Source organism: Lineus longissimus, chromosome 3, assembly GCF_910592395.1.
Source record: "Lineus longissimus chromosome 3, tnLinLong1.2, whole genome shotgun sequence".
NCBI classification, from domain to species: domain Eukaryota; kingdom Metazoa; phylum Nemertea; class Pilidiophora; order Heteronemertea; family Lineidae; genus Lineus; species Lineus longissimus.
Window position 1 is genome coordinate 4,988,407 of NC_088310.1, and position 8,954 is coordinate 4,997,360.

Consider the following 8,954-nt stretch of genomic DNA (forward strand, 5'->3'; position numbering starts at 1 on the left):
TTGTACAATATGACTCCTACATGCAAAAAATAAGTTGTGCATAAAAGCCACTCGATGGTGATGACATAACAGATAACCAGTCAGATGACATTATACAAAATGTACATGCTGTTCATCATTCAGGACACCAACCAGGCAATACGGTACATTATGCTTCATTTGAATTTTCCCCCCAACGAAAGGTTTCAACTGTACCCTTTCCCATGAGCCACATCTGTGATCCCAGACTATTTCCATCAGCGACTCGTGATGACAATGACGCGGAAGCGTAACAAATGGAGCAGAAAAAAACGATAACGAAAATATTTTTTGTCGTTGTTTTTTGTCTGGTTCTCCCGGTCTGATATTCAATATCAATGACATATTGCTGACCTTGTTGCCAGCCTATTTTTTATTTTTACTTTCCCCTTTCTTCTTGTTTGCTCTGTTGTAAGACCTTGATTTAGAATCTTGGTTTAGATAAGTGCGAACACAATGATTAGTGTGTTTTCCCACTCTTGCGATGGTGTTGTCTTTTTTTCCCCAAATGTGGAAACAACTATCATCAAAGATCTTCGGATTTTTTTTCCTTTCTTATGATTACCACCGATTTCATCACCGAGTTGGCCTACAACTTTGACTGACTGTTGATGGTTCGAGCATTATCTTCAATGTCATTTCATCCAAATACTTCTGAATCGTGTTACCAAACGTTGATATCGGCCGACAGCTGTTTCACAAAATGTATTGTATAATCATATGATCATTTCTAGTATAATGTACTGCACTTACACACGCGAAACGTCACTGCAAATTTAAGATATTCAATGAACGCCGTGCTCCTTACTATTATTGCTTACGAGAAATGTAGTAATTTTGTTCAACCTGAATATTATTAGTGTTTGTAAATTTAAGTTAATTTTTGACGAAAGATAAAAACATTTACGGGGATTTTACATTCATGACTTATTCTTTACGAGAAAGTTGAGAATCATACGTAGGCGCTGTAATCATTAACCTTTGAAAGACACTGAGGGCGAGACGCGTCTGAACTGTTACTACATTCTTCATCGTACTGCTTTGTAAGCTTATTACGAATGTCACAGGCGATGAAAGGCATGATGTGAGTGAGGCTTTCGTTATCCCCCATATGTGTCCCCTAGTGTGTGGAAATACCTGAATTTATTTATCAGGCACTCGTGGACAATCTGCTATAATTAGTTTCACAGTATAAGAGGAATCAGCGAAGTTTTCAAAAACAGTCTTCGATAAAGTACAAGTGATACTTTGTTCTTCGTCTTTGTGTCTCTTCATAAGGCTTGTAAAACATGTCTAAAAAATCTTGTGAGCGACAGTTATTCACTGAGATTTGAAAATGCCATTGATTTAAGTATTGAGTTTACGATGTACTTTCATTGTAGGATGATTAAAAAACTGTAATCCTTACTTTTGTCTCAGCATGAGAGCAAGGACCAGACTTATTGGAAATAGTATGTAGACTATTGTTCAATTTGCTTATTGTTTACATTTAAGCCATTGATTGAAACAGCGTTTCATCAAGTATGTAACATCTACATGTATATCGTATGGACATCCATTGGAAGTACTTAAACGTCGCGGAGACCGGGTATCGGCCATGTCCATTGTGTGCAGGAGCCATACGTCAAATGGTCTTCAAGCAGAAAATTCTGTGTGTGAATTGTTTTTTCTCATTCTATGCGCGAATTCTTTTTCTTAAATATTTTTTTAATGTATCTTATAGCCTTTATTTAGCTCGGAGGTCATTGTTACTCATGTCTTGTTACTTTCTCTCGTTTTAGTCAACAAGATGAAGACTGCAATCGTATGCCTGATGGTTGTCGTATTCGGAGCAGCTTTCGTTCAAGGCAAGGCGGTGAAGCCTGTCATCCCTATTGAAGACGTCATAAAGTACGACCCTGTAGACGCCTGCCTCTTCCTCTGTTCAGACTGTTATTCAAAAGACGTAAGTTTTACAATCTTGATATTTTGACTTGTAATTAGAATCCGAGGCTGTCAGCACAAAGCCATGTCACCGTCCATTCATGTTTACCCCGATGCACAATGCAAATAGACCTTCGAAGTTAAGTAAACAATGAATTTAAGGTCGTCAGCGTGATCTCGGGCACAAATACATTACCTAGATGTGCAGTCCATTTCAGACAAGCCGCCTGCTTCTCATTACATCACCTCAACTTGAACCTTCATTTGCCATACCTGGGTTAACTGCATGTACTTTGCCCTTACATTACAACTGACATCCTACATTTGCGTGCGCTACATGTATATGCCATCGACACATCAATACAAACAATCCATTGGATGACTGTACAATCCCGCATGTCCTCTAACATGATAAACTATATCCAGCTTACACCAGAATATTCCAACATGTTCAATATATCACTAAGATTTTCGAGTATACTCCATGTCCAGCATATCACCAGGATTCAACAAATCAACCAAACATATACTTTAAAGCGTATATATCACAGTCATCATGGGCCACGAAAAACCATGCGTGCACATGAAGATCTTACCAAAATTCGACTGACAGGAAATTCGGAAATTTATGAATCGGCATGCATACCATATTACGTGTAGGCCTACCATGTATACAGAGGAGCGATTACACAAAACATGTGTACACCGTGTCCTCTTGCCAGGAACTGGCATTGAATACAAGCATTACGTTACGTCATTACCTTCCGCGAAAATCATTCGTGTTGGTTGGGTTTAATCCCCTCATTGACTCCTTCTTTCACAAGTGCTACTCGAATGGTAGAATGGCATTGTGTCAAATTCTAAGGACAGTTGAATGAGGATGAAATCGTGCGTTTGATTGGTCATTGAAGTGGTATTGCATTGATTCATGACTCTTCAAAATGTCATCTGACGGGATTTTCGAACTATTTTGTGAGGGTATATGTACAATCGAGATGAGAGATAAACTATTTCTCTGACGGGGACTCGAACGGGACTCAGGCTTAATTAACCACAAGGCTATCATCCTTTTTGGATTCAGCGATCGTAGTTATAACTAGAAGTGCGAGGCAACTGGGCCTGAGAATTCATGATGTCTGTAACCTTGGGTTTTCTTTGTGATTATTCACAACGAGCAGAGGGAATACTTCCTGGTCATAGGTTTGGATGATAAGTTAAGCCTCGGCCAGCGAGTGCAGTGTGAGAAGGGCTAGTGCATCAGCCAGTGCCATAACTCCTCTGGCGTCAAAAAACTAATAAGCATACAAGATATTCCGAGATGTGGCCAAAAACTACTTTGTATCGTGGTCACGACCACTAATTTCCATTTGGGAACAATTATGCCAGATTTTGCTGCGGAACAGTTGGCCAGTGGAACAAATGATGTACAACGAGGCATTCCGCCTAATAAGTCGATTAACTAGCGAAGCACGAGAATTAAGTGTTCCTTTAACCATATTGGCTGCAAACTCCCACTGGGCGTGTGCTGAAAGCCGTAATGTTTTTGTAAAGATGCAGAATTCCCATGCGTTAAGTGTCTGGGATCATACTCCACGACGCCTGGGTTGCATTAGTAAAATTATTTGGGGACTCAATTCGTTCATTAGAAAGTATTATGAAATCTTCTGGCTAGCACTTCTGAAAGCAAAGTATCGCCCTTTAATCTTGAGAGTCTTGTGAAAAATGTCTTAGAAATGGCATATAAATACAACAAAGACTCTTCGAAAGTTTTATCATATTGAACATTGGATAAAGCGTTTTCCTAGGATTAAACGTAGTCTCTGCTGCGATTGAAGACTTCCAAAGCAGTAAGTACAGCATTAGTATCAGATGCAATCATCTACAGTAATTCAGAATGGGCCCTATCTAATCGACGAAATGAACAGAATATGACGGAGCGTTTTTAATTAGAATGATGCTTGATTATCGCCAAAGGTTTACGGCTTGGCGGAGTAGTAGTGGGAGATAATGCCGGTCCGTGACTAATGATAGTGGTATAGAATTGCTGTTTAGAGGGCAGCTCTACTGGAATGCATTTATCATGTGAACAAGAATTATCTATACACTACCACCCTGTGCCAACTTACGGATGTATATCTCTGGCGCTCTGTCCACAGAAACCCTGGCAATAGCTCCTGCCCGTCTGGCCTCTTTTGAACTGGAAAATATCTTCGCGACTCTTTCAGGGGTGTTTTTATCATGTTACAACATATCCTGTTCACATCTGTTCCATTCCGTTAATTCGATGGGGCCTTAGTTTAGAATGGGCAGATAGGTTTCATTTCACCAAGAAAACCTTCCATGGAATGACCAAGTATATTTTGCAGATGCAGACCATGGGAGGAACATTATCTTTCAAATAGTCTTCGGGGAATACTTATAGCATTTTGCTGAAATGGGAAACCTTGAACTAGATTTCCCTGACTGCTACTATAAAATCACATGACCAAAATTCTTACAGGCTATTACATCTTCCGAAGTCACCTTGGTGGCAACATTGTATCGATTAATATTACTTTGGCCTCGTTGTAGCCGAAGTAGTTTTGGCGACTTGAGTAACTTGAGTTAGTTGTTACAAAAATATCAAAGCTGTCGAAATAACATTCTAATGACTAGTTTGGTATGCATCGAAAAAGGAATTGATACCTCACAGTCTGTATTGCTGTCTCATCACACGCCGTTCGCGTGGAACAAACCTGGGCGAGGCCCAAGATTGCCTATACCTCACTCCTACGATACCTACATTCTGTATCTGTATCAACTCTTTAAACCAAGTTACTTCATGCTGGATACCTGGTGACATTACATTGGATGCCCTAGAAACCAAGCGGTCGATTTCTCAACTCAATAATTTGATTCATATATTTTTATGGATTGTAAGCGAATTTCAGTTAAGTTTTACCGATTGACAAAGACCGGTTGATAAATTAGTTTACGAGAAATGCGAAATAAAGGCCAAGCAGGGCATGACATTATGCAGTATCAGACAATTTGGTGTCCCCAGTGTCGCCAACGCATCGGCTTTCGAAATTGATCATATTAATAGCACGCATCAAACCACCATGCGCATGATATGTATAGTATGAACTGCATTTTCAGAACCGGTTTCAGATCGGCGAATCTACAGTATGCAGTACGTCAATTGACATTTGAATAACCTTAGCTTCGAAGAATAGCCCGCTCAATTAAGATTGTATTCTAAATCCTTGCTTACGAATTATTTATGTCGATCATTTCTTAAATTCAATTCTTCCGCTGCCAAACATCCGTAATCGGATGCCACTATCATTCCCAAGAAAAGGTTTAAAATTAAAAAGTAATATAGTGTCTTCTTAAGGGGATTTTTATTCTGTCAAAAAACATGGCAATATTAAAAGAATGGGCGGATGGGAGATGTTCCATATTTTCAAAAGGTAGCTTAAGGAAAACAAAGAGTATCATGTTTTCATATTCATCTTATTATCAGTTAAGTGTTTTGGGTATCTGTGTTTTGTGATTTGTCTTACTACATTTACTTACAATGGGCATCCTTTTTAGACATCCTGTACATCATAAGTGGCGGCCGTTTATGTATCCTTACGAGGACACACGTGAATAAAACAAAGGCTACTGCGTCGTGTCGAAATATTGTAATGATGAAGTTTGAGAAGCTGCTAACACAACTTATATTCTTACTTTTCAGCCATGCAATACACCGTTTTGAGCATTTTTTATTAATTTTCTAAAATCTCCAAATATTTGTCGATTGACCGTATTATTTTCTCTGTCGTTCCAGTTTATGATGCAGATGACATGTGCCAACAACGTCTGTTTGATGGGAGAGAAGAATGTCAAGGTCATGTTGGGATGCCCCCCATTGCAGAAGATCTTCAAATAAGCGACATTAACCTCAGATTTAAAAGTTAAAGAAAAAAACGGGTTTCCACGGGACTGACATTTCCGACACACTTTCCCATGTACATGTATATTTCAATAATGCACAATCACCGCACGAACCTGGGAAAATATCAGATGTTGTGGCCATTTTTCAATACAATGGACGGGAAACATAGTCAGATGCTGTCACGGTGAAACAGTCGTGTCGCGCAGGACTTGGCTTTTCGAATGACCTGGACACTCTAATACAATTTTTGTTAAGTTCATTATCTGCTGTCTATTGCCTGAACGATGAGTGTATCGCTCTTCCAAATCTTATTGAAACATGAATTCTGTATCCGATATATTAAAATTAATTATTTGTACCATAAGTATTAAATTCTCTAACAATTAAGACATGTCCTCGAACTGTCTCTGTAAGCAACAGATAATTTTGGTAAGCCGTAACGGCCACTATCGAATCGTCATTCGAATGCAGTGTAGATTTTATGAAGTCCGTGTTTTGTAGGCTGTCGTGGCTTATTCGCGTACTCTGAAAGTTAATCAAGACATTCAAATGAAACACCAATCGTCACCTCGCCACTATCAGATTCTCAGCCTCTAACAATTGTGTAACAAACAGTCCAGGTATTTCAAGCATGTTTCAGTCACGTAACAAGGGGCACGTTTCAATTATATCGTTTGCTTCGCAGACATTGCAGTCATGTGACATGCTAACAAAATGGCGGCACCAAATCTTAATGGTTCTGTCATACATGTAGGTTCCGAGTCTGGTCTTTGACTGGAAACAGTAACCAGCCTCGTCCAACAGCGAAAATCGCCGCATGCTACTGCAGTGCAAATAAACAAACAAATCTTTCACAACATTTTGTTGTGCAAAAAAAGCTGAAAGGCACCCCTTGTCAAATAAAGCGGTTATATATCTTTTGTTATGTAATTCACATATTTATTGTATCCTAACTAATTTGTAAGCACAAGTCAGTATGCATTACAGGAAATCCTTTTATATTTATGGCGGTTTGTTTTTTATTTTACCATTGTTCACATGATCCTTTCACCCAACCTGCACGAGACCCCATGGTCTTGGGGGACAGACAGACTCCAACCACTAATAGTGTATCAAATAGCTTAAGCGTACCTTTATTGCATCAAAAACATACGACACCGGTTTGTGAGATGTTGCCTTTATTTTCTGGGCGAAATTAGTCAAATCATGTCTAGCCTCACTAAGACCATTGCTTTTTTTCGTGGAAAGAAGCACTTCAAGCTCGAAGCCTCGGAGCCGACGTTGGACAAAAAAGGATTAAAGACTGAGAGGGACCAAAGAATACCTTTGCGAAATGGCAATTGCTCTGATATGAGGATAAAAAGACAAACACATCAGACATCCTTTGCGGAGACAAGAAGCCACTTGAAAAGCTATGATTTCTGGCACCTCTCCATATGTAATGTCTTGCCAGGATTTCACAGATGTTTTTTTTTTATATCAAATTGATACAAGTATTTTCTTTAACTATAAAAGTATATCAACCGCTCACTTTATGAATAAACGTTTCTGTTCGGTGGGTACAAATATTATTTTTTCTTGGAAATGAAAAACACTTGGAGTTGTCAACAACGTTGAGAGGTTTACATTTCACAAAGAAATCTTGAGGGGTTGCATTTGTACCCGCCAAAAAACTCCGGTCAGGACGATATGTCTATCCGCGTCGTAAAAATGATAAGTTCCTCTTTAGAGAGTTATGATCATGTACGGATGTGATTGATGAGTAACTGCTGTGTCTAACTTGTCATTCTTCTGTGGGTTTAACCGCACCCAATATCTGTTTTATAACCGATCATTATAAACAAATGTACATGTAGACCCCCCAAAAAACATACCCATTGTTGGAAGAAAACTGAACCTATTGTTAAGATGAGTGTGACTTTAGGATGATATTGATATATGATTTAGTCATTATTCAACAGATCAATTCGAACAATTATTCCATTATAAATCATTTAAAGACACACTATGTGCGGGTGCTTAATGAAAAAAATCTCATTCGACACGTTCGAGGGCACAAATCGATGTTGTGAATTCGATCTTCTTATTTTATTATCGGCATATATGTTTTGTGGAAGGACAAATTGGCTTGTGTAAAGAGAAATGAAGGCTGGAGGGGGGCGTATAGTATTCACGTCTCTAGTTTGATATTTTTTACAAGATAAAGTGCACGTTCTGTTTGATTTGTCAACATCGAGTAGGCTGCTGGAGATAATAGGGTGTTGATTCTCGATATCAGAAACCAATAAGATAATTCATCATCGTATTGAATTGTTTATCAAATTACAACATTGGCAAACAATTACAAATCATGTTTATTAATATTAGATACAAGGCTTTGTGTGATAGCTGAGTTTCAAGGCAATTATTAGACTTATTGATGAACATGCTGCATTTTCTTTACAAGTTTAATGAAGTTTCGATCATATTTCGATATAAGACAATGATTCAGTTTCATTTAAGGTTAAATGTGTACTGAGTGACGCCTGGATGGAGACGGCTTTTATGCAAAAATCGGCCTACAAGGCCAGAAAAAAATTAAAGGAAATTTCAGGGTGGGGTTGTCATCAACCCAAATTTGACCCAGGTCGAACAACACCACTTGGACCTTTCACTTGCCGTAATGATATTGAAGCCTCGACCTTCTTCTATAATTGAACAGGATCAAAGACTGTGCGTGACCCCTGTTTGACACAAACTTGTCTGATGTCTTATGAAAACGCATGATTTCGTGCAAGTCTTTGCCCGCTTGGGGTAAAATGGATAGGACATTATCATCAACCATCATGTTATAACCAGGCGACAGGGATGCGATAGCTTGCGGCTATGGAATCTTCGAAACATTTAAAGCTACTAAGAGTGAACAATCTTTTCTTTACCTGTATTCATTCGTAACAACGACTGCATGGTCGGATGCTCCTCATCGGGTCGGTAAGTCACAGGCAGGCAGGCGATTGGTCCCTTACAGACCTCCTAACATCGCGGATCACCGGCAGCATGGTCTGTGGTCCCCTGGCCCAGTTCAAGCCAACCATGGCAACACCCGTCTCTT

The 8,954-nt window shown here is 39.1% G+C and overlaps 1 long non-coding RNA gene across 1 annotated transcript in view; it reads left to right on the forward strand.

Annotated features, from left to right (window-relative positions):
* The window catches only part of LOC135485480 (uncharacterized), a 35,398-nt gene extending 28,536 nt beyond the window's left edge, over positions 1 to 6,862 (forward strand). The window contains exons 2-3 of the long non-coding RNA XR_010446575.1: positions 1,800 to 1,963; positions 5,756 to 6,862. This is a non-coding gene — a long non-coding RNA (uncharacterized LOC135485480). The remainder of the gene's footprint in view (positions 1 to 1,799; positions 1,964 to 5,755) is intronic.
* The last annotated feature ends 2,092 nt before the right edge of the window (positions 6,863 to 8,954 follow it).